The following is a 25,403-nucleotide window of genomic DNA, read 5'->3' as shown; positions in this document are numbered from 1 at the left end:
TCTGTAGAAACAGAAATCTCACATAATCTCTCAGGATATTTTTAGGGTAAGCCATTGACTCAAGATCAGTACAACTGAAGACAGCTCCAGGCTTTCCTTCAAAGTCTTCCTCTCATTTTCTGTCTCACTGCACACAACATGGATGTGTGCATTGAGTGGTTTTCTGCCACTCAGCATGGATCTTTTCCTCAGTCCTCAAATGCAGATAGGCTAAATATTGCATGCTGATTCTCTTTAATATCACCGAGATAATTTTCTATCTGTCCATGGCTAAAATACTTTAATTTATATGTTGTATCTGAACTATAAATTCCAAGTCTCTGTCACTTGATAGATGGATTCCATATGATACTGCTGCTACCCACTCAGGATGCTGCACCCTTTTTTTATTAACTTCAACATAAGATGCTAATTTTGAATGTCCTTTCCAGCTTAACCACAGGCTTTTCTCATATCAACCAAAATGTCCATTGCATTACAAACAATCTGTGATGATACAGTCAGCCCCTCTGCAGTTTTTTTTGTTTTGTTTTGTTTTTTTAAACAACACTTTCGCCAAAAAAAATGCTGATCAGTAGTTGTTATTTAGTTCTCAGTGTCCTTCTGTTTGTCTGTATCTAGGCACTGGCTTTTATGTCTGATTTGCTTAGAATGTAATAAAGATGTTTCTGGCCAGGAGGCCATCATTTCACTCTGTAATACAGTGTGAGTCTGATCCTGACCAAGTTTCCTGCAAGTTTCATAGTTTCATAGTTTCATAGTCTCGTGCGGGTTGGAAGGGACCTTAGATTTATGGTAAAACAAGCTTTAACAGATGGGTTTCCCAGTCTCTTCAAGTGACTCTTTTTTTTTTTTTTTTTTTTTGGCCCTACTGTCACTAGTCACTGAGCAGAGTGATGAGATTATTTTCTGTAATGCCACATGCTAGTTGACACTAGAAGAATGATGTTAAAACTAAGTGCTTCCAGGAAACAAGATTTTTGGAGCTGTAAACAAGAATAAGTATTACATGAGAAAGATAACAAGTAAATGTTTTATGTCTTACTTTTCTTCAGGGGGCGAAGTATAAACAAACCACAGCAGAGTAACATCCATGCCCTCACTGCTCCTTCTGACTTCTCAGTTCTTATGGAGTTGGGTCATTTCTCCTGTGTACCTCCCACCATCTTCTTTATTTTTGTGTCTCTTCAACTTCGTGTCTCTTCAGCTTTTGTCCCTTTGGCAATTGCCATTCACATGAGGGCTCTCAGGACTAGTTCAGTCCATAACATTGTTCTTCCAAGCAGCATTCATTATGTTCCACTGACAGAATTATTTGCTGTATGTATCTATACTCAGACCACTTATTTCAGCAGAATGTTCCAATTTATTCCACTCTCCTGTGGATATAAGCAATAAGGTTTTTGAACTCCAGTTACCAGAAGCTGGAAGCGTGCAAACCAACAAACACCACAGACACACAAAAGAAGAAGACCTACGAAAGAAACAGTTAAGTAAATAAAACCAGGGTACATTTGTAACGTGCATACACCTGAAGCTTATAAAGTTAGGAATAATTTGCTATGTAGCATGACTACTTCTAATTGCTGTATGCAGCCAAGATATTCCCTTTGTTCATTTTTAACTTTCTGTAGGCACCATATAGACATTTTTGTATCTTCTCCAGTATTTTTAATAGTTTCCAGTGTCTGTTCACAGAGCTAAGTTAGAGCTTCATTCTGAGCCAAAGAGAGTTCGTCTGCTTTCCAACCTATGTGCTATTTCCTGGCTGTTTGGATGTAGCAGCCTCTTTGGTCGTACTTTCTGCTATCCTGTTTTGTCTGCCCCGTCTATATTCTATTCTTACAACCTTCAGAAAAGGTTTTTTGGGCCACATCCAAGGCTGTATTTGTTCAGGTGAACTTCAGGAAATTTCAGAGAGAAATAATCCTTCATTCTAATAGTCTGTGGATAACTTAAATAGATCAGTCAGAATGATGTCAGGTATTGCTATCTGGGGTTGTCAGTAAACCAGTGTTTAGGGAGGAAAACTGTCTAAACAAATGCATGCCTGTGAAGTTAATACTTGGGAAGATCTATGAGTGAGAGGAAAAAGCATTATATCATCTTTTCCATCCAATATATTACTTAATCCAGAGTGTGCTTGTTTGACATCTCGGTTTCCTGTTTGTATAATGCATATGTGCAAAGTTCTGTAGATGAATAATTTGTTTGTGCTGTTGCCTTTCAGATAATCAAAATAGAAATGTTTAGATCTGCACATCAAAGACAACATTGTTGACAGTTAGCCTTAAAACCCTGGTGTTTCAGTAGGAGGAATTAACAAGTTCCTCACACTACTTCCAATAAATAATCCCTTCAAATTGAAACAGCATGATGCCCTGAGCCCCAGACCTCAGCAGGATGCACAAACATGATAGAATGGCCTCACAGTGATGTTGGAGTGCTGCTCCCTGCCTCCCCAGGAAACCTACCTGTGTGTAGCAACTTCTCTGAACACCAGAGTTGTTCAGCTCCACAGCTGAACACCCTGCTCACTACAAAAGGTTCTCCATCAAGGACTGTGTGGTAAATCTAAGAGTAGATCTCAGTTCTGATGACCAGATTTAGCATTTATGCTTTTATGCTTTTAGCCTCCATCACTCCAGCTGCAGAGCTGTGAAGTTTCAGGTCTGGTGGCCCTTTGTAGGCTGCTCTGGCAGGCACTGACAGGGAAGCTGTCTCCGTTCAGCCTAGACAGGACAGTGTGCCAGCACTTGGACTCCTGTGAGACCTGGTCAGTGGAGTCTCTCCTCCCTCTACTCTTCAAACACTTGATTCTATTCTAAAGGCAATAGAGAAGGAGAAAGGGGCTGCTGCTGCCAGCACTGGGCTCACTGCCACAACAACCATCACAACAGCCCTCCTTATTCCATCTGTACATGGCAGGGAAACCCAGAGAACTTCATAAATGAATATAACAAGGACTGGATGATGATTTCCTTACTATATAAGTAATCTATATTAAATTAATAGGCACTTTATCTTTTTAGGATCAGCAATGAAAAAGAGACCTGATCTTTGCTACAAGAACATTTGCACTGCTGCTTTTATACTCCCAGTTCATGTCACGGGTGGGTTCTCATGGCCCCAGCATGTCTTTTTGGAAAGCCATGGGGCATGTATATTTTTGAGGGACCACTCCAGCTTGAAAGTTGTAGAGGCATCCCTTCAGGAGAGCAGCTCAAAGTGCACTCAGACCCTGGAATGCAAAATGTCTTGAAGGTTTTGCAAATTAATGCATCTATTACATTCATTTTGCATTATCAAGATCCATTGCAACTGCTCTGTTTGCTTGAAGTCTCTGGGGTAAAAATATTCTTTAAACAGATGTTTATTTTTGGACGGGCCTATTGAGTTGTCTCCTATTGTATGTTAAAGCAGCTACTGGAGGTCATGGAGAGTTCAGCTTTACAAAGACTCCCTTATTTTGTTAAAAGTGAATCTTCAGAGCCTTTAGTAGGAACGGCAAAAAATATACATTCATTAAAAGCATGAGTTAGAGCGTTGCAGTTGATGACTCATCCATAAAGAAAGGGTAAAAGTAGTCTAAGGCTACAAGTTCAGAAGATAAACACGAGAAAGCACAAAAGCATGCTCTATCTTCTTACCTGCAAATGTTTTAATGTTTCCTCTACGTGAGCATACTTCTTGTTTACCTATGCTTGTTTCTTCCTCCTAACTCTATACACTTGTGAAAATATTCACTAGGTTTTGCTGTTCTGAGGAGCAGGGGCCCAGCAGACAGACCTGGTCAGGGCTCTTTACCTCCCACAGAAGCCCTGGGAGCCCTGGCTGCTGGCAGGGCCATGCATAGGTCGGCATGCTGCAGGAAGGAGGAATTCAGCTCCTGCAAACGCAGTGCTCCTGGAAGGGATCTGACAGCTGCAGAGAGAAAGCTTGCTTTTCTTACAGTCATGAGCAGCAGCAAATCAAGTTTTACCTTGCTGCAGCAGCTCATTTATGTCCCTGAGATACCCAGAGTGATTTATTTTTTTCACCCATTTAGTGGCTGGCTTTCCTATTACAAATGTCTGCTCCATTCTCGCAAGTGAGGCTTTCTTTTGGGAGAAGCCAGATGAAGTTGGACACCTGTGACACGCTTGCAGCTATCAGTGTATGCTTACGGGCACAAGGGCAGGAGCAGCATGGGCTTATGGGGTGCATGTCCCAGCCTGAGAAGATTCTCTCTGCAGATGTTCATGGATCACTGCTTCCAGACACAAGTGCACTCAGAACCAGGCATCTGGCAACGCTTTACAAAGTACAACAGTTCTGAAAAGCCGGTACCACTGTGTGCTTCCTTGGAACTGGTAGAATATGAATGGGATTTCACGGGGAGACTGATGGGAAATAATTAGTTCTGAGGGGGAAAAGATTCCAGGGTAAACAAACAAATGAAGGTAGATGCCTTGCAGACAATTCGAGGTGCTTTCTTGCAGTGGAAGCTGTATAATAATTAACTTCTTTTTTTTTTTTTTTTCCCAGACAGTCCAGACAAGGAGGAATGTGTGGAAGCAGGAGTTCACCATTCCCACTTTGTAATGCGTCCTCTAAGACAAGGTCGAGTAGGGCCGTTTTGAGAGTAATGGCTGTTCCTGTTAGAGCAGCTATTGTACTGTATGGCTATTGTACAGTACAGCTGTCGTAACCTACAGCTACTGCAGAACTACTGCACTATATAGCTGTTGCAACATTCAGCTGTTGTGACCTACAGCTATTTTAACATTTGTTCTTACGAAGAGCAGCGGGCTGTTGATGGGGGCCCGGGGCTGCCGCTCTCGCAGTGGAGGCGAACGTTCGACGGTCTCACTCCCTCAGGACTTCGGCTTCCGCAGCCGTCCGAGGTCGGCTCCCAGCGGCGCTCCCCTTTGGCAGCCGCTCAAGGGACAGACACGAGGGGCCCCGCGGACCCTTGCGCACCCCGGGCCGCCCGCAGCGCCGCCCCGCGTCGAGTCCCATCCATCAGCCCAGGGCGGGGAGGCGGCTGTCGTGGGCAGGGCGGAGGCGCCGCGTCCCTCCCCTCGCCGCACTCCCTCCCTCCGGCTGGGGGCGGCCGGGTCGGGTCTCGCCGGGTTCCCATTCCTCCTCCCTCGGTGCATGGTGGCGGCGGGAGCGGCGCAGGGTGAGCCCGGCGGAGCGCGGGCCGGAGGCGGCGCAGGGAGCGGAGCGGCAGCGCACAGGAGGAGCCGGGGAGCGGGCACTGCTTGCAGGAGGTGAGGCGGAGGCGCCGAAGTTGTGCGAGAGAGGAAGGGAAGGAGCAGGAGGGAGAGCGGAGCGCTGGGAGCGCTCCATTCATTGCCCGAGCGGCGGCTGGGCGGCAGCCATGGGACGGGACGGGACGGGACGGGACGTCGGGCGGGAGCCAGCCGGTGCCCGCATCGCTCCGAGAAGCGGGGAGGCCGGAGGGCGCCTGCTCGCCCCATCCCCTCCATTCCCGCGGGGGGGCAGCGGAAGCTCTTCATAGAGTCATAGAATCCTTCCTTGGGACTCGGGGAGCCTCGGCCGGGGCGGGAGGGCTTTGAGGTCGCGGGGCCCCCTGGCTGCTTGCCGGGCGGGATGCGGAAAGGGGGAGCGGCAGCCAGAGGGAGCGCGCTGCTACCCGGCACTGGTAACCACCCGCACGAGGTCCCGGCCGATGGCAGCCCCAGCCCCGCCGCGGGGAAAGGTGAGGTTCGTCTGGGCCGCTTAGCGCTCCTCTGAACGTCCTCTTGCTTCCCCGCACCTTTCTACCCTCTGCCGTTGAGGGATTTCGTTTCCTAGGAGCCTTTTGGAAGGGGGCTCGCTCGCCGGTAGAGGTCTGTTGAGTTGATTCCATCATGTGGAAGGCGTGAGCGCAATGGTGTGGTTCCAGTGCCGTCAGCCAAGCGGTGTGCCAAGTGCACGACCGCTGGTACCGGTACCGGGGGGCCGGGTGCTGCGCCGGTCCTGGTGAGAGATGGGCTGTGAGAAGTAACAAAAGAAGAGAAAGCTCAGGCTGACCTCATCTGGAAGGAAACGTTATATGTGTTAATTAAAAAGTACGGCATTGTTAGGAAAACATCCCTAGGCACAACTGCAGATTCCTTAATGAAAATGTCAGCTCTGTCCCAGTCCTGCTCTGGATTCTGGCCATGTGAGTGCACACCTGCAGAGAACCCTCGGGTGCTGTTTTTTTTTTTTTTTGGTCATTGAAACCTCATGGGGGTCTGAATATCTGCTGTGCACAAAGCATGGTTTGTTAGAAAGCATTGGTGGCACTAAAGTCAGTATTCTTCTGAATAAAACTTGCTACAGAAGTGTAATCCTAGTTAATCTATGGCATCTTATTGAGTATTTTCCCTTCCTCACCTCTTATTAATGCAGGGTACAACACAGACCATCCATCCCTGGTGTGCAGGTTTCATCTCAGACACAATTTCATGGCACTGTAACTCCATTTCCATTGTGTATGATGGCAGCAAACACCATCCACTCGGTTCATTGCTTTCTTCTCGAGTTCTCTCTGTCTGGCTGATGGTGTGGTTTTAATAAGTGGTTAGGAAATTGCCCACTTTATCTTTTTGGCCTTAATCATCTGTTTTTATTAAGCATTCTGGGAAGTTCCGGGGTGATGATGTACCTGCGTGTTAGGCAAGTAACAGTATTGGGTCATTTGTTTGTAAGAATTTAATTTTTCGAAGTTGCATGCAATAGAAAGTACAGAAATTCCTTTTCTTCCTACTTAATTGGAGGTCTTGCCTGTGCATCACCTTGCTCGCTTGTTCCCGATTGTGCTGTGTTGTGTCTGGGTTAGGTTTGCTATGACTGCTGGTGCTGCAGTCTGCAGCTGTGCACAGTGCTCTTGGTGGTGTATGCTTTGGCCAGCAGGGACTATGGGTGCTGTACTGCAGGCAGCCAGGCTGGGAGAGCCTGGTTGGGCTACATGGGGTCTGGTAGCTGCCCCAGAGTAGGGGCTTGGTTTTGTTTTATGTACTGTGGCAACACAGACACTTAAAATAAATCTTGGGGATGAATGATTATTCTGAGTGATGTGAAGGGTATAACTGCTGTTCTCCAAGTTTTGTATTTCTAGAAGCTCCTCCTGCATTAGACACAAGCCGTACAATTAGGATGGCTTCTCACAGAAATGAAGTGGTGGTCACAACTGGGGACACAGCTGCTCGGTCCGTCCCTAAATGCATCAGGCTCCTAGTTGTCCATAGGAGAAACAAGAAGTCTGTGAAATTCCCTTTCTCATTGCCTTCAGGCCAGCTCATTCCAGAGCAGGAGGAAGAGGAAGAAAGCCCTTCGTGTAGGACCAGCCCTACCAGAGGGCTTTGTGCTAGCACATACTGTTCTTCTGGGCTGCCTGTCCTCTCCACCCAGCCTGTGGGCAGGGAGCAAGGCCCAGCTACTGAGCTGCCAGCTGGCAATGCAAGGAGCTCTTCTGTGTCCCTGTCCTTCCCAGCCTCCCTTAACCTACCTAGAGCAGTTCCCAATTTTTCCTTCTGTTGAGGGTCAGTGAAGGTATATATAACGCATGTGGGAGAGGGGGCAGAGGTGGTGAGTGACTGGAAGGCACTGCCTGTTCTCAGAGCCCTTTTGCTGGTGTGAAGATACTTGCTGATGTGATGATAGCTGACAAGTCTGGTAAGCGTTGATTGGCCTTTTTCCACTTTCTGGTTTTCCAGTTTTCACAAGAATTGATAGGATAGTCCCAGGTCGCAGTGCCTAAGGTCTTCTCTGCAAATGTGGAGCTAAAATGGTGTCTTATTCTGCAATTAGCATGTTAACTACAGATGAACTGGATTTAAACTAAAAGTAGGGCTTTGGTTAAGCAAAGAAAAAAAAATCATGTTGTTATTACTTGCCTTCTTACCTTGCTGGAGTGGTGTGGTCACACACTCTGAAAGCTGTGTAAAGAGCAGTTCTGTTATATTATTTTGAAACAGTCTTCTAATTAAAGCAAATAATTCTGGTCATTTTCATGTTATGCTGTAGAATGTAATTAATGTATTTTAGAAAATATTCTACTGCTGATTTGAGATCTTTTTCTCAATTACCTTTTTTGTGTTTAGAATCTAGGAGGTCAGACAGATCACAGATACGCATTTTAACACCAGCTAATCAGAGAATAATCAGTTTTCTTAGATGTATTTTTCTAGAAGAGAGTCTTGTGGAAATTAATTCCAAAGAAAACAAATCCACAGTGAAGAAGTAATTAAGATATGAATTTGCTGCAGAAGTCAAGTAAATTACCCGAATATAACCAATCTGTATGAGCAAATCAGGAATATATCTGAAATTCTCAACTTGGGGAATAGGGCAATTACCTTTTCTGTGACCAAGCACAATAAGTCACAGTGGAAGATATCTGGAGACAGCTCTGTGGTTGACACAATCACTAGAGTCCAGTAAATGTAAAACATAATAACTAGATTGGTCTGTTGCTATGGATTTGTTTCTATAGTTTTCCTTGTCTCCTGGTCCACGTAATCATACTGACTTTTACATTTTGGGGCTCTGTGGCCCAAAAATGCATTAGAGTTTATTAATTGGTGTTCATTCTGAGAACATTTGACATTGCATACTTTGAATGTGCTCTCTTGTGTCATTTATGACAGCCCACTATTAACAATAGCAGTGCTGTTACTTTGTTCCAACAGTAAGTTTTGTAGGTATAATCATTTAATGGGCTTTAATAATACAGTTGATACTTACTTTAAAACATGTCTGTGTGTTATTGGCCCTTTCATCCTGCAGTACTTTTTTTTTTACCTTGAGTAGGTTCTTCTGTTACAGTGCTTTAGAATTGTTTTTCTTAGTTTGCTGCTGATAGAAATTATCAGCATCTTAATTTTCACAGTTATAACTTGAATGCCATCAGGACTGAAATGTTGCAGTGGTTTGCTAAAAGACAAACAGATTTTCAAGGAGCTCTGTTCAAGTGGTGTGACTTCGTAAGTTAGCTGGGGTTTGGGTTGCTGCGGTGTTGGTTCAGCTTCTAGTCACGGTCCCTTAAAAATGCTTGGAAAGAATCACCTGTGATGCTGGAGTATAAATTCAAGTGCTGTATTTGACCTGCTGAGGCTGCAGATAGAGGGTGCCTGTTGGTGCCATCTGTGTTTACAGATGTTATAACTGTATTCAGTGGGAGATTATCTGTAGGCCAAATAAGTTTACATAGGTCAGTGAATTGCGTTGTGTACCTCAGGGTCATTGTAAACAGTGTTGGTTCTTTTCTTCAGAGTTTGCACCGAACCTTCTTTCTCAAAAACCGGCCACCTCTCTAAAGTTGGTGTTGGTGCTGATGCACCAGTTTTACATGCTGCCAAATGCATTTGAGAGAAGTTTTATTTTAATGGCTGTGTGCTCTTGTTATAGCACGTGCATATTCCTTTGGTGTGTCCTGCACACATAAGTTGTGTGTTAATATTAAAATTCAGTCATATTTGAGGATTTGTTTCTGTGCTTTTAAAAAATCATTTTAACCTACAAGTTCAGCATTGAGTGGTGGGCCATGTTATGCATGGTAATTACGAGGTAGTTCTATACCTCAGAGAAAGTTTCAAGCAATGTTGTTTCCTGCCTGCTTTCTTTATTTGTGCAATGATTTTTCTCATGCCATTGCTATTCTGGTGTGGTTTATCTGTCAAGAGTTAACTAAGTTCTCATTTTTCTCTCTGTTTTAGGTTTTCTTTAAGCTACGCATAGACATAGTACGTGACAGCCAGAGTGCAAGATTTTCTGCAGACTGCCCAGCTGATTGCTCTGTTGAGATGCCATATAATTGAGGAGAGGTAGCCAGTTTGCAGAAATGTGCATGAGGTTTGTGTTGTGCGTGTCTGTTTATTCAGACATTAGTTGTGATCATGGCTGCATAAAATCAGTGTAATTTCCTTTAACCAATCTTTATGCCAAAGTGACCCAGACCACATTCCATGACAGCCCTGACAGCTTGAATTAGAGTTTGCTTTTCATTGCAGCCAGACTTGAAGAACAGAAATATCCAGCCTGTCTTGAGTTTGCTTAGTGCAGGAATGGCGCATGTTAACATGAAAGAGTGAAAGTTGAGACTAAAATAGCCCCTTAAGAGTATTCTGATTCACTGATGTTTGACCAGCCTGCGTTGGCAAAATTTATGTAGTTTTTCTGTTGTGTGTTGTACAGGCTGCATAGTAAATAGACAATTTCAGGTTGTTGCACACTCTAAACTGGGCAGAGCATGCATCTGCTTTCAGTCTGTGTTTGAGGAGACAGTTAGAGAGTAAGAGTCCTCACTTTTGGTGTAATCATGCAGCTCTTGGACTTCCTATCTAAGGGCTTCTTGGATATGGTCAGGGAGAGAACTAGATGATATTTTGTGTATAAATAGGCTACTTCAAACCTGTTTTCCACAGCATGAGAGAAGAGATTGACCCACTCTGTGCTGCCATGGTGCGGTCTCATATTGAGCACTGGGTGCATTTTGGGGTACCACAGTGTAAGGACATAAACCCATTAGACAAGGTTTGCAGGAGAGCTGTGAAGACAGAGTTTAGAGAGTAAAATGTATGAGAAGCAGCTGAGGCCCCTGTGTGTGCTCAGCCCAGAGCAGAGGAGCTGAGGGGAGGCCTGATGGTGGCTGCAGCTCCTTTGAGCTCTGCTCTGTGTGACAGCAACAGGGCCCGAGGGAACGGCATTGAGCTGTGACAGGGGAGGGACAGATGGGGGCTGGGGACAGGGTCTGCACCAGAGGGTGGTGGGCATGTAACAGGCTGCACAGGGCAATGGGCGCAGCCTTCAGCTGCCGGAATTCAGGGAGCATTTTGATGACACTCTCAGACATATGGTTTGAATTTTAGATAGTCTTGAGCAGAGCCAGGACTTGGACTTAGTCCTTGTGGGTCCCTTCCAGCTTGGGATGTACTGTGATTATATGAAATGATCCTAAAAAAACAGGACGGGAAGAGACCTTATGAATTCATCCAGTCCATTCATCTGCCTCCAGTTAGGATCGTCTAGATCTCTTCTGAGAGTTGTTACCCCAGCAGGCTCCCTTAGATCAACTTGCTATGAGGAATCTTCTTCACATGTTATCACAAATTCATACATTTCTTATTGTAATTTGACGTTACAGATTCTGTAATGCATCTGTACTGGACTGAAAAAACAGTTGTTTTTTCTTCTTAAAGTGTGTTTTATTAGTTTTACTTACCTATTCTAGCTCACTGTTTTTTGAAGCTCAGTTATTTCACCTCAAAAGTGCTTTTTTTCTTTTACTTCAGTTATTCTTGTTACTTTTCTTGAGTTATCTTTCACCGTCTCAGATCTATTTTAAAGCTTTATGTTCAAATTAGGACTGTGTTAGCCTTGAGGATTTATTAATGTTGTTGAATAAAGTGGAGAAGTATCCTCTCCATGCTTGTTAATCCAATGCTTGTCTTGCAGCTCGGTAACTTTTCCATGTTCAGGCAGATCCTTGTCCAAGCATGAGGGTTATGAGATGGCCTTCTCGCTCTTTGCTTTACTTCTTATTGTTTCTGCCTGCCTGTAGCATTTTGTACATGTTCTTTCTGAAGTTGATAATAGTTTCTCAAGTCATTGCTCCGGTTTGTCATTTTGAATTCTCAGCTCTTCAAGTAGTTTTCCTAGTAGTGCAAGTGTTTTAGCCATATGTATTGAAGAGTCTGAGGAATGAAAAATTCACTGGACTTCATCTGATCCTGTTGGTTGGGAAAAATAATTTGTGCAGATGTTAATGCTTGGAGAGAGCCTCCTTGCTCTTTAAGTCTTTCAGCTAGCCCACAGGTGATGGAGATAGTATTTCTCATAAGAAATTAGTGCCCTACATCCTTAGTTGTTTTCATAATACGAATAGTAGGCCATTGCAGAATCAGTACTCATTGAAAAATGCATTTTCAGGAGTATCGGCCTTAGTTCTGAAAGTACAGTTGTGTCTGAAAGAGGAATGGAGAAATGATGAACTCTGGCAAAACTAAATAACCGTAAGCAGGCTGGTTAATGAAGAGTCTGAGGAATAAGTTGGGGAGTGGGAGTTTCTCCAGAAAGTCTGTAGGGCCAACAAGTTATCAGGGAATAAGGTGAGGCCATAATAGAAAGGTTAAGTTGGTGTTTTGCTTTTCTTCTTGCAGCAGGAGAAATGAATAGAGGTTTTTGCAGTGGAATTCCTTGTCATGGAAGACTTGTTAGAAGGTCAGTTTGGAACTGTTGTTGGGAGGTGCAGAAGAACTGATTCAGGAATGATGTAACTGTTAAATGTGCTGTGATGTTTTATTTGAAACACTTTAGTAATGAAAAGCCTCAGTGAATGGTGAATGTGTGGCTTCACAGGGAATCTGGGGGAGGTTCAAGGGACCTCAGGAACAGTGGTCTGCAGCATGTGAGTGTACCAAGGAATAGATTTAGTGGAAACCTGAGATAGTGGGGTAGAGAGAACATGAGTTTTTCGAGGGGCAGTAGTGACTTATAGACCTGGAATCATATAGATAATGGAGATAGGGGTGATTTTTATGTTTCTAAGAGTTCACATAAGCTCTTAAGGAAAACAGTCTGGTATGGTGGGCAAAAGCAAAGCTTCTTTGCATGGGCAAGAAAGCCAAAAACCAAGAGTGGACATAAATGGCTTCTTAATACGTGAGAGGAAGGCTACCAGTAGAAATGCAAATGGATTTGTTTGACTTCCAGTGCTGTTCATGATTCAGAAGCAATAATAATTTGTAGTATTTACATGTGCTGCTGTGTTATTCCAGGTAACAAGCACCTGCAAAACTTTTTCAAGACCAAGAAGCTAGGCAATAAAACATTATATGCAACTGAGTGTTGAAAAAGAGCTGATGAAAATGTTGGGACAAGAAGACCAGACATACTATGGTTGGAAAGTGATGGGCTCTGGGCTGACTTATCTCTTAGATATGAGATCTTGGACAATAAATGGTTCCATGACTATGTCACAGTTAAAAAATCAAGTGGAATGTTAGGAATCTAGGTTGTTGCGATTCTTTCTTAAAGGAGTGAGACACAATTCTGCCATCTGTATCCTGAGGGTACTTATATCTTCAGTGCTTACCTGCATTTATGCACCATCATCTCAGAAAGGTTCCATTAGAACTGGAAAACACCCAGGTAAGTCTTACAAGGACAGTGCAAATGTATAGCGTTTTCCATTCAAAGAACAGTTAAGTTGATGAGGAAAATAGACAGCTGAGGATGCAGCGATACTTTTATAAAATCAAACCTGGGATGCCAAGAGTGACAGGGGTTGTTGTCTCTCCCAGTATGAGAATTAATGAAACTAGAAGGTGTTGGATTCGGAATAGGAAAAAAAAAAAAAAAAAAGAAGAATATTGTTTCACTCACACATCATTAAATTGTGTAATTCTACAGGATGTGGTGTGGTGGATAGCAAAAATTTATAGCAGTTCAAAGGGAGACTGGACAAAATGAAAAGAAGAAAAGGTCTGTAGGGGATTATTAAATGCATAAGCATGACCTCTGACTTTGAAAGACGCTGAACTGCAAATTGTTGGAGACTGGAGAGTATTTGGGGAAAGTATGACTAAATGCTTACACTATTCTTATCCTCTTCCCCAGACATCTGCTTTTGGCTGCTCTAGGAGACAGGGGTACTGGGCAGAAGATTTGACCTGACATGATTTTAGATTTGTCTTTTTAACTTGCATAAACTCAATACGCAATTTTCTCTGAGCAAGCAACTCAGGGTAGCATCTACAAATCTTGTATTCTTTATACCGAAAGCCTCCTATTCATTTTCTTTATAATTTAAGACAGAAGTGCATTTTTTAACAAAACACAGACATTACCACGAACTCTTGTCTTTCTTCTGCCAGTTGGTGTTAACTACAAATTATGTTTCATTTCAGCCTTACTAAAATGCCAGATGAGATAATACATGTTGTCCTGTTTGGGGAATCTAAGTGGCTATGTCTGTAATGCTAGCTTGGTTTTTCTGATTTATTTTCTCCAACAGTTGTGTGAAATTTTATTTTGTCTGGGAGTTCTGTATTTCTTAGCCCTTCTCTTTTATACTACTTATTAACTGCTGATATAAACACATAATATGTGAGATTGCCTTTGGAGTTAGAGAAAAGTTAGAAAGTTCTTGTATCTCTGAATGAGACAGAGAGGTAGAGGAAGAAGGATATTGGGCTTTTCTCCAGCCGCTGATTTACTGGATTAATCTGGAGTGTGGGTTCAGTGGTACATCTTTAAGGCACTCACTGTCAGATCAAGTATGCATAGTCATATGGTGCAAAGATCTACCATAAACATACCCTTTCAGCCTGAATTTTACCAAGTTTATGCTGGTTTTTTTCCATTCCGTGCACTCTGTGTTAGCAGTGGCTAAATTCCCCATTATCTCATGCTATTGCAGTAGGGGCCTAGCTACAGAGGCAAGGGTCATACAGTAGGTAGTAGCATCCTACTGCCTTCATTGCATTTGTAGTCTGCTTCCACATCTCCCACTGGAGTATGTTTATCAAGTGCTCCATTTACTTCACAATCTGTAATGAGCTGAACTGAAGTATGTGGCTTTGGAGGTGGGGAAGGCAGGAGTGTGCAGAGGTCTGAGAAGCACTGTTTGGGTTTGTGTAGGTGAAGCTATTGAAGTTTGTTGTAAATAGCCGTGAGTGCTGTTTTGTTATGTTGGGGTGTTTGTATACAGTAGTTCCTTTGATCTTTGCATGTTGAGTGAATGCTAATTCAGGACTATTTTATGACTACCTTAGGAATAAACTGTTGAAAATCCCAGAAGTCTTCTGATCTTCAAATGTCATCTTCTGGTACCTCTAAATATTTGAACTGATGATGTATTTGCACACAGCAAATACAGTTCTGCTCTCTGAAGGTTTATTAAAGCCGTGCCAGACACAGTTAGTCATAGTCAACAGTATCACAGCTGTGTGTTTTTGAATTGATAAAGGAAGATAAATCTTCTGTTTAGACTAGAGAGTGGACCAGCTTTTGTGTTCCACTCAAACACCTCTCCTACATGGACAGGTGAAGGCTTAGCCATGGCATTAACCAATTGTGCTCATGATTAATATGTTAGATAACGTGAAGCTACTGTTTATATATGCCTGATAGCCTACCTTGAAGCTGAAGTGCTCTTCAGTAAAACGAAGTTCTTTGTCGGAGAACTGGGGAGTATACCTGAGGGGCTCATGTGCTAGAACTGATTGTGAAAACACTCTGAAGGAAATCTTCTTGATGTTTTTTATTGTTTTGTTTGTTTTTCATTTAATCTTTTGCTATTGAGTTATGCTGAGGAAGAAAGGAGGGAAAAGAAGAAAAGGAGCCAGAGGAGGCTCCAAAAGGAGCCTGGTTCCATTCATTTGACTTCTGTCCTTTAGGTATTTGTGAGTATTTGAGAAGATCCTCTTTGTTTTCTTCAAGATAAATGCTTCCAAGTCCCTTAACCTTTTCTCAGGAGAGAGATGCTGCAGGTCTGTAATCATCTTTGTCTCTGCTGGGCTCTCTACAGTAGATCCTTATCTTTCTTGAAATGGGAGGCCCAGAACTGGATGTAGTACTTCAGATGTGGCCTTATCTGGGCAGAACAGTGGGGGAAGGAGAACTTCTCCAACTTCCTGGCCATACTTTTCTTAAAAAAGGATACCCTTGGCCTTGGCCACAAGAGCGCAATGTTGGCTCATGGCCACACTGCCATCTGCCAGGACATGCAGGTCCTTCTCTGCAGATCTCCTTTCCAGCAGGTCAGCCTCTGAGCTGTATTGATGCATGCATCCTCACCACATGTAAGACTTTACTCTTGCTCTTGTTGGACCTCATCATGATCCTCTCCACCCAAATCTCCAGCCTGTCCAGGTCTCACTGAATGATGGCCAAGCCACTCTTTCCAGCTTTGCATCATCAGCAAATTTACTAAGGGTGTCCTTAGTATCTATCTTTTCATCCAGATCATTGATGAAGATGTTGAGCAAGATCAGACTCAGTATCAAGCCCCCGGGGAACACTGCTAGCTATAGGCCTCCAGCTAGAGGATCGTCAGTTGCCAGTTCTTAATCTAATCTGCTGTCCACTCATCTATCCAACGCCTAAGCTTATCTACAAGGACATCATCGAATACAGTGTTAAAAGACTTGCAGAAGTCAAGGCATGCAATGTCCACTGCTCTTCCATCATCTTTCCAGCTTGTTAAGGGTGATAGTGTAGTTCAGCCATGTTTGCAAACACATAGCATGCTCCACGGTATCTCTGCATTCTTCAGACAGTATGACTCATTTTAGGCAGATGTTGGTCTGATAATGAAGAATGGGCAATTATAGTCCCATTGTGTAACATGGTTAACCAGTTTGCAGTCTAGAGGGAAAAAATTATCTAATGCTTACTTTTCGTGGCATGGCTTAGAGCAATAGGTGCCTCTCCCCAGTCAAATTCTTAAAAAATATGAAGCTTATTTCCCATCTCTTTTTTAAAAAGCAGTGTTTTGTTTTATAATGTTTATATCTCATGGTTTCCTGTGGAGCCTCAGAAGCTTGAAATTCCATTTTCTATCTCCCTATTCAGAGAAGGATGTATGGTTGTGTTTTTCTTGTGGGTTTTGTTTGGTTTTTAATGAATAGTAATTGATAAGAGTAGCTAAAATTACTACTTTAAGCAGTAAGAAATACAGTCATTGTCTAGAACAGTGTTGCTCACTGGGCAATGTCCTCATGAAGAGAGGAAGAGATAGGAGAATTGAGGGAGGGTGAGAAGTTGAACACAAGGGCTCAACACTGAATCTGAAATCTGCCTGTGAAAAGCAAATGTGTGTCTCCTTATCTGTGTTTATATCATTGCCACATAGTAAGTATTCTGCTGCTCTTGTTGTAAACTACTGTCCTGTTTAAAATTTTAATGTCCTCCTACTGGTGGACGTTCATATGTATTCTGCTGTTTGCAGCTGGTGACTTTATGAGGTTTCTCAGCTGCATAGTAGTATTCTGGCTTGCTGCTGCACCACAAAACTTGGATGACAATCTGCAAACTCATGGAGGGAGTGCTTGATCCCATATAAGTGACAATCATTTGATACTGGATGAATTGTACATAACAGTAGCTCTGTATTTAGCTAGTTTCAATTATTATTATTCTTTTTATCATTACATGCACGTCCTGTTACTCCATTAAGGGTTGAGGAATGTTGTCCTAGTCTTCATTTGTGAAGAATGAAAGGAATGTAAACTGCACTTCAGTATTGTCCTTAGTATGTAGAGGCAGACCAACATTTTAAGCCTTTATTTTTGCTAATTATTATCTTTTTTTGTATCTGTGACCAAGATGAAGATTTCAAGGGGGAAATTGCTATAAATGGGTATAGCCAGCCTAAACCTGGCTGTGCAACAGAAGCTTGATGTTTGTTTTTTCTCTGTGAAGTTTGTATGCTCTTACAGTGGAGTAGGTGATTCAGCAGTTGGTCCCTCCCCCAGCAACATGGCTGTGCTGAGAGCCAAGGTTTTGTATGGCTTCTATTTCATCTGCTTTGCTTTGAAGATGGTAGTGCATCGTTACTTATAAGGGCTGCATTAATGCAGTAGTGTTCCTTACCTGTCAGACAGTTAGAGGGAAAGCAATCACTGAGTGGAAATCTTCATCTCCTTCTCTGACTTAACACAACCATGAAGTACTAGATTGTCTCTTCCCTTTTGCATAGATGTTTAGTTGTTTCTAGTCTGGTCCAGGAGACCTCACCCTTCCTGGATGTGGCCCACACTGCAGCTGTATCTGTTCTTTATTGTATCAATTCAGAAACAGAAGATAAACAGTTTTCCCTAATGATTATATGCTTTTTTTTTTTTTAATTTATTTTTTATTTTTTTTTATTTTTATTTGTTTGTTTTTATATGGCTAAATGGGTTTCTGCCTCTAGAGAGAAATTGTTTTGGCTCCCTTTCACTTACTTGTCTGTATACTGATGAGCTTGCTTAGCTCAGCTGCTAGTTTCACCACCTATCCATTTGCTTATGCTAGAACATGGTAGAAAGCTATTTTAATATGGAGGCTGTTCAGTTTTTAGACACATGTGCTGTCTGAAATATATAAAAGCAAGTGGCAAAGTGTTTGAATTTTTATGCTATTTAATATTAGAAAAAATCTGGTTACTTGTTACCTAGCTATCTTCGGGATAGTATTTCTAGTCCAGCGTACAGAGTTAAAACCCTAATTTTGTTTGATTAGGTGTGTAACAGAGTGTTATTTAGCCACAATTGAGATGATTTTATTTATTTATTTATTTATTCTAAAATTTAGAGTTGACTTTTGGGCAGAGTCAACTATATATTATAAAACATATATTTTTTTCAGGACAGAAATCTGTTAAGAAAATGCTAGCAGATACAGACTTTGTAGTTTCATCCCTTGCTTAGCATCCAGTTTCCCAAATTTAAAATAACAGCAGGATGGATGGGATGTATCTTGGAAAATGTTATTTAGCAGCTGTGTAGTGTACATTGAAAAAGAGGTGTGACTGAGAACCCTAAAAACTCATAGTAAGAAAGAGTGAGAATGCTAAGGAATGTTGAGAGTACTTGAGATCTGAGTTTTACGTGGTGAAAAAAATCAGTTCTAATTATTATATGTGAAAATAACCTATGGACTAGGAAAGAGGGAAAAGAAAACACATCTCTTCCCAGTTTTGTAATTTACCTCTCTTTTCTGGAATACATTTATGTTTCTGTGAATCACAGGCTCTTTGAGGTTCCTATTATAAAAAGGTGATTGTAAAATCAAAGACATTAAGAGAAAGGTATCAAACTGATCAAAGGTTGGTAGGATTACTTTTGAGTGAAGCAGAACTTCTTTTAATGGCTTCGTTAAGAGGTGAAATGAGAAAACAAGGTGATATTTGGTTGAAATGAAGAAGATGTAGGCTACGTGTCAGCGTTACTCTGTGTACTGAAATCATTTTCTCTGAAACTGCTTCCTGTCAAATAACAGATTACATTAGTCAGATATGTTAAAATTAAATGGGGTACTCTGTTCATTGTCTTGCATTGACCTAGACTGACCGAGCTGTCAGTTCGGTGTCTCTTTTCTAAGAGAACAGTTTCGGCTTTTGCTTTGTTTTTAAGTGAACTTGAGCTGTGATAGCAGTTAATGCAGGCAGGGTGCTTTACCTTGCTTGCAGGTTCACAACGAGGGGAAGTGTTCTTGATCTCTGCCAGTATGGAGATGGGCACTTGCACTCCTTCAGGGAAATTTCCAGAGACGTCTTTTGCACTCACTGAGACACAGCCAGTAAGATAGGAGACTTTAGTTCATGCAGTCAGTTGCACCAAGTGCCCTGAACCTTCTCCTGGTGATAAGTACCTGCACAAGATGCACACAGGTGGGTGACCCTCTGACAAGTGTCTGAGCTGCAAGAACAAGTTAAAAAGTTTTATAATATTAGAGAGAGATTGTTTAATAATCATGTTCCAGCAGAAGACAACTCTGAGTAGGAGGCACCTGGTCCCTGTTGACTCACAAAAGCAGGGCTCCACTTCAGTCCCCACCCTCCAGCTTCACTACCAAAAACAGATATGAAGCTCTTACAGCTATAGTCACTCATAATACCTATGACCAGGATCTGTAAGAACAAACCATACTGGCAGCCTGAAGTGGATGTCATAAAAAGAAACGCCATATGCTTGTAGTGGGTGACTGTAAAAAGGCACTGAGACATCCCTCTGCCAGTCTGATGGGGCGACTTGAGAGGTTTTTAGCCTTCTGAGAACCAAGAACATTGCCAAGAAAGTGCCACAGCTTGTTGGGAATATAGACTACTATCCACTGTTGCTCTTTTATGTGGGCATGAGTGATGCTGGAAGCTGGAACATGGGCAGAATCTAAGAAGATGTGGGAGTTCACGGGCTAGCTTGCAAGAAGGAGTGCTTACAGAGCAATGTTATGTAGAACAACTCATTTTAAGATCATTACATGCTATGGAGTTTGTGTTAACAAAAGCTTGGGATCTTCCTGAAGTTGTCTCAGAAGCTGACCAGCACTGAAGAGAGGTAATCTTCCATTCCTTTCTGTAGCTGCTTACTAACTGCATGGGAAAATATCAGCATCAAATTGTAGCGAAAATGATGACAATTTTAATAATTCTAGAGCTGTCTGTGGACAACCTTTAGCTATGGAATATTTCAATTTTAAGTTTACGTGAGCTTTTGGTCTGAATGGAGAGAAAAATACTTCTCTTGAAAGCACTGAATTTGAGAACCCATTTGGCAATGTTATTGTTGCTGTACAGGTGGAGATCTGGCTTAAGGTTATATGGGTATTATGCACACTAAGAGGAAATAAATTGAATATGTCTGTTCATCAAGACAGTTATACAAGTACTTATGATCATAAAAATGAGAGTAAGTCACTTTTGCATGTACAGAAATCCTAAATGTAAATTGGACAGTTAGTTAAAGAACCAAATCAGCATTGCTGGTATAGTAACTGTTTGAGCTCTTTTTCAGCATGAACCATGCCATGCCTATTTCCAATTGCCTTAGAACTTAGAAGTTTGGTTTTTTCCTCCCTACGTTAATCTTTTGTATTTGGAGTTGGATAATAATCAGCGTTCTCAGAACTTGATCTTGTCATGTTTCACCTCACAGGTGGCTTAAATCTTTGGACACTGACTGTTGGTAATTTATCATTGCATTGTGTATGTAAGTGGTACTCTGTACAGGATACACGGTTGCGCTCCAACTGTTGGAGGAAAAAAAGGAACCAGAACTATACATTTTAGATCACTACCTATACAAAAGGAAACCAGCTGCAAATCTTGTTTAAACTAAGTGTGCCCCATGGGTGTGATTGTCTTGATCCCTGGGTTAAGGACTGTGAAATTGAGTTTACTGTGTCGGGAACAAAGCAAACTGCAGCTTTACAGTCGGTGCATTACTTGATAGAAATGGTATAACTGCAAATGAGAGTGAAAAAAACAGTGAGGTTTTTATTAGTAAGTGTTGTGAAGAATTTGGAAGAGACAGTGTAGCTCTTTTCTCAGGTTTATAAGAAAACAGATTTCAGTCCAGTAACATCATCCATTAAACAGCATCCTTTAAAATGCTCAGGGACAAAGGATTGCATGCAGAAAATTTGGAAAAGCTGAAAAGCAAGTTCCCTGCTGTGTTTATGCTACTTGCATCCCTGTCCTGACCCCTCTATACCCCCTGTTTCTGCTTTACTTCTGGAGTGATTTCAGAGATGAGAAGATGACATCAGTGTTATGTCTTTATTTTATTAGATTACTTGGGATGACTTAATGTTGTACAACACAGATTGGGACTGGGTCTGTGTTTGTTTTGTTTTCTTTTTACATGGGCTGCTGGGGAGGAGAGGTTGAGAATACAGTTGGATGCATAGTTTCTGTTTACTGTGCTGCAGCCACAATGAGATTCTTGTTGCTGATGTTGGTGAGTGAGGAAGCAACGGAAATGGTCACTTGTCATTCCCCCTTTGCCAGTAACTTCAACCTGACTATTTGCTTAGGCTGTTGTAGCATCACTATTAAGTTCTCAGAACAGGGTGCTACCTGAAAAGCACGCTCTGCCTCATCCAGGGAAAGGTGCTGGGTGAGCTGCGTGGAAGTGCCGGGAAAGTCAGCCTTGAGGCATGATGTTGTGATGGCCATGATGGGACTAAATTAATAAATGCTGAGAGGAGTGTGCTGAACTAATACCAACTAGTATGCAACTGTGGAAAGTTTGTCTGTTTGAATTAACTTGGTAATATTTTTACACAAACTGACAAGTTCAAGTGATAGATAAGGATGTAATAAATGTAGGTCAAGTATTTAACCTTCCAACACCCATTTTTGTTCACAGAGTAGAACAGAGAAAAGTCAAAGAATAAGCTTTGACCTGGCTAAATGACTGATGTTTAATGTAACTGTAAATATGGAGTTGCCAGTGTTTGGCTGGGTTTCCAGATAAGCTTATGGGCTCTTCACTGTCCTTATTGGTGATGTGAACCAATGTATTACCTTACCCCTGTTAAGCATTGAAGAGTCATGGGACTGAAGCTGATGAGGCCTGAAGGGACCCTGTGGTCAGGCAGCCTGGCTTCCTGGGCAAGGGAGCCATCCGGACGTTTATGAATTAATTCTATCTGAGCTGCAGCATAGAAAGAGCTTTCCACGTGAATTTAAAAATCACTGATGACAGGGAAAAGAATTATGTGCTGTGACAAATAACAGAAAGAGGCAGTGATGTGGGTGAGTTGGCATGCTGATTCTAAAGCCAAAGTTACAGAGATAGGAAATAAGAGAACAGGTGAGGTAGTGGTGCAGGCTGCCCAGAGATTCTGTGGGTGCCCCATCCCTATAGGGTTTCAAGGCCAGGTTTAATTGGGCTCTGGGCAGCTTAATGTGGTGGGTGGCAATCCTGCCCATGGCAGGGGATTGGAACTGTTGGGGTCTTGAGGTCCCCTCTCATCCAAGCCATTCTGTGATCCTATGAAATGAGGCACCTCCGAATGGAGGATCACAGGGTAAGTAAGCTGAACATGAACAATATGTCCAGAAGACTGTTGTGATCCCAAGAGGTGTATAGGCACCCTTCTGGCTCCAGAAGGTAGAAATCTGTTTCAAGTGCTCATCAGAAGATCACATTAGGTATCTCTGTAGCTGTGTTTGTTTCACAGGGTCTACTGGACAAAATGCAGGCTACTGAAAAGCTGATTTTTGGGCTGCTGTCATGTCAGCTGGGGCAACCTGTCTGTGTATTCTTTCTGTGCTGGTGAGGTTCTGGGTAGCCCATTTTGTAATGCAGTCACCTACATGTGGGTGCCTGTTGCCACGTTTAACGTGTGCTGGACCACCAGTGCTCATCCTGGAAGCAACCTGTGGGCTGATGGAGCTTCTTCCCCTCACAAGCCTCAACATGGTTTGGAGACTTCACTTGTATGAAACAGCACATTCCAGAAGACCTCTGTTTAATGGAGAACATCTGTAAATCCAAATAATTTCTCTAGTTTTATTACTTTTTGATAATAAACTGTGGCAGCTGGGGACTGCTTTATTTATCCCTGCCATGTCTTATTTCCAATTTCAAATACCAACATGTGCATTCGATCAAAAATAAAACCCCACAGAACAGTGTTCTTCCCAGGTGAAATACATCATTTCTTCAGTCCAGAAGGCAAGATACCTTTCAAGAACTTTTGTCATTGTCATTTTGTTGTGTGTGTCCACTGCAGGCCCTGGTTTTGGCATGCTTTCATTTCCAGACTGCTCTGTTTGGTATTTAAGTCTTTTCAGCCCGATTACTGTTGGTTCACCAGAAGAATGTGTGTAGGTAGATGCATATGTCTATATGTGTGTATATATATCTACATATTTATATGAAAATATGAATATGTAAACATTTATATAAATATAATATAAATATATTAAATAAAGTATAATACAGTCAAAATACGTAATTGATTATAATTTTGTTGCCTTGTGACAGATGGCAGCTGAGGGATAGTCTGACAAAATGGTGTCTGGCATGGAAGTGCATATGAAGCAAAGATGTGTCATTGAATTCCTCCATGTGCAAAAAATGACACTCACTGGCATACACTGACATTTGCTGAATGTTGATGGAGACCAAACATTGGATGTGAGCACAATGAGGCTGATTGGTGCATTTCAGCAGTGGTGACAGTGAGGGTGGTCACCTTCACTAGTGCAGATTTTCACGAATGCAGCATGCGGGCTTTTGTTAATTGCTAGCAAAAATGCATAGCTAATGGGTGAGACTTGTATTGAAAGTGAACATTTTGTAGCTGAGTATGTGCTTTACCAAGTAGTGTTATTGTGCTCTTTCTATCTGTTGTAGTTTCCATGGAAATTAATAGGAGGCATTACTTTTGGAGCAACCTATGTGATGTTTGTTTTGTTTTTTGTTTGTTTTGTTTTTTGTTTTTTTTTGTTTGTTTTTTTTTTTTTTAAAGTTACAGTTCTGTTCTTTGCTTGAGATCCCATTAGGTATAGAAAAATAGAAACAAATAATATTTCTGCTGTAGCGCCTTGAAGAAAACCCTGTTATTCTGTGAAATAAAACCTTCATATTGATTTAGACCTAGAGACACATCTGGATGCTTAGCTTGAAAAACATAATGCAATACTTTATTAGCTGGTGTAACTGATTTCAGATGTTGAAAGACAATGAGAGTACGTACCTAAGCAATGTAGAGCTATCATTATGTTGCAGAAACAATAGATTGGAAACATAGTCGGACTGCAAAATAAATGCCAAACAAGGTCTGGTTTTAGTTCATGCTAAGATTTCAGTCTGAGTATGTAAAGACTTCTACCTAAAAAGAAAAGTAATGATTAATCAGCTGTTCCTGGCAATTAAATGATCTGCCTTCAGGATGATAATTAAAATGAGTTGTGTGTGGAAAAGGAGACTGAATCTTTCTCTCTCTCGGCTCATTTTTCTTTCATAAATTTGTTTTCAGAGTAGCTTGTTTTAAACTTCTGCCAGAAATTGGTGTAACAATGTAATAAGTCAAGAAAATGCTGGGTACAGTTTCAAGGAAAACCCATGTATGTATCTCATGTATTGCTGAAAAATTAGGCGCTGGTTTCATGTTACCTGGGCCTAGTGCCTGCAATTGTTTGTAGTCAGCATAAAAAATTAGAGATGTCAGTGGGAATGTTGTGGTTTGCAGTTAGCCCACAGAAGAAATTGTGTCTGTTCCCTCCCGCTGCAGTGGAGGCACCTGTCTCAGAAGAATGGCCATTGCTATTCATGTAAGATAAGGGTGTGGAGGTGTGGTCTGCCCTGCAGTACGTCAGCTGCTATGGTTGAAGAGATGGTGCTGTCAGGTACCTTTGGCAGCTAGCTGGGGAGCTTGTGTGGTAAATGCATGACCTGTATTTGTCCTGCAGTCAGATGGGGAACCCACATCCAGTAGGTGCCTCTGAAATATATGAGGATACAAAATTATTGGGAAACGGGGAGTAGAGGCTGAATCCTGAGGCTGAGGCAATCCTGAGGTTGCAGATACCCCATCCCTGCAGGCATTCAAGGCCAGGCTGGATGTGGCTCTGAGCAGCCTGGTCTGGTGGTTGCTGACCATGCGTAGAGCAGGGGGTGTTGAAACTAGGTGATCACTGTGGCCCTTTTCAACCCAGGCCATTCTATGATTCACTCTGTGAAGTGAATCATAAGCAATGAATGAATATAAGCAATTTAATGTTAACTTGAGGTACATAATTGCCATCTGTGGCTGAAAATTTCACTTACAGTATCACCAGAGAAGGGGGGGAGAATTTGTTAATATGTTCTGGAAGTGTGTGATATGATGTATCTTTTGTTTCTCACTGTAATACATTTCTGAGTATTTAAGGCTTGGTTTTTCTAAGGAGCTGAAAACCACTGGCTTCATTAGAAGTAGTGTACAGA

General features: G+C 42.1%; 1 protein-coding gene across 3 annotated transcripts in view; it reads left to right on the top strand.

Moving 5' to 3' along the window:
• The first annotated feature begins 5,146 nt into the window (after positions 1 to 5,146).
• Positions 5,147 to 25,403, top strand: part of LHFPL2 (LHFPL tetraspan subfamily member 2) — a 110,562-nt gene continuing 90,305 nt past the window's right edge. Inside the window, exons 1-2 of one of the 3 annotated variants that reach the window (XM_015848576.1) lie at positions 5,189 to 5,255; positions 9,693 to 9,828. The gene's annotated coding sequence lies outside the window, so the exon portion shown is untranslated. Of the gene's footprint in view, positions 5,256 to 5,684; positions 5,708 to 9,692; positions 9,829 to 25,403 lie in introns of those variants that run through there. The other 2 variants (XM_015848575.1, XM_015848578.2) reach the window with 2 other exon arrangements.

This window comes from Coturnix japonica, chromosome Z (genome assembly GCF_001577835.2).
Source record: "Coturnix japonica isolate 7356 chromosome Z, Coturnix japonica 2.1, whole genome shotgun sequence".
In the NCBI taxonomy this organism is placed as follows: Eukaryota; Metazoa; Chordata; class Aves; order Galliformes; family Phasianidae; genus Coturnix; species Coturnix japonica.
The sequence above is the reverse complement of the archived record's forward strand: the minus strand, read 5'-3'. Positions and strand labels throughout refer to the sequence as shown.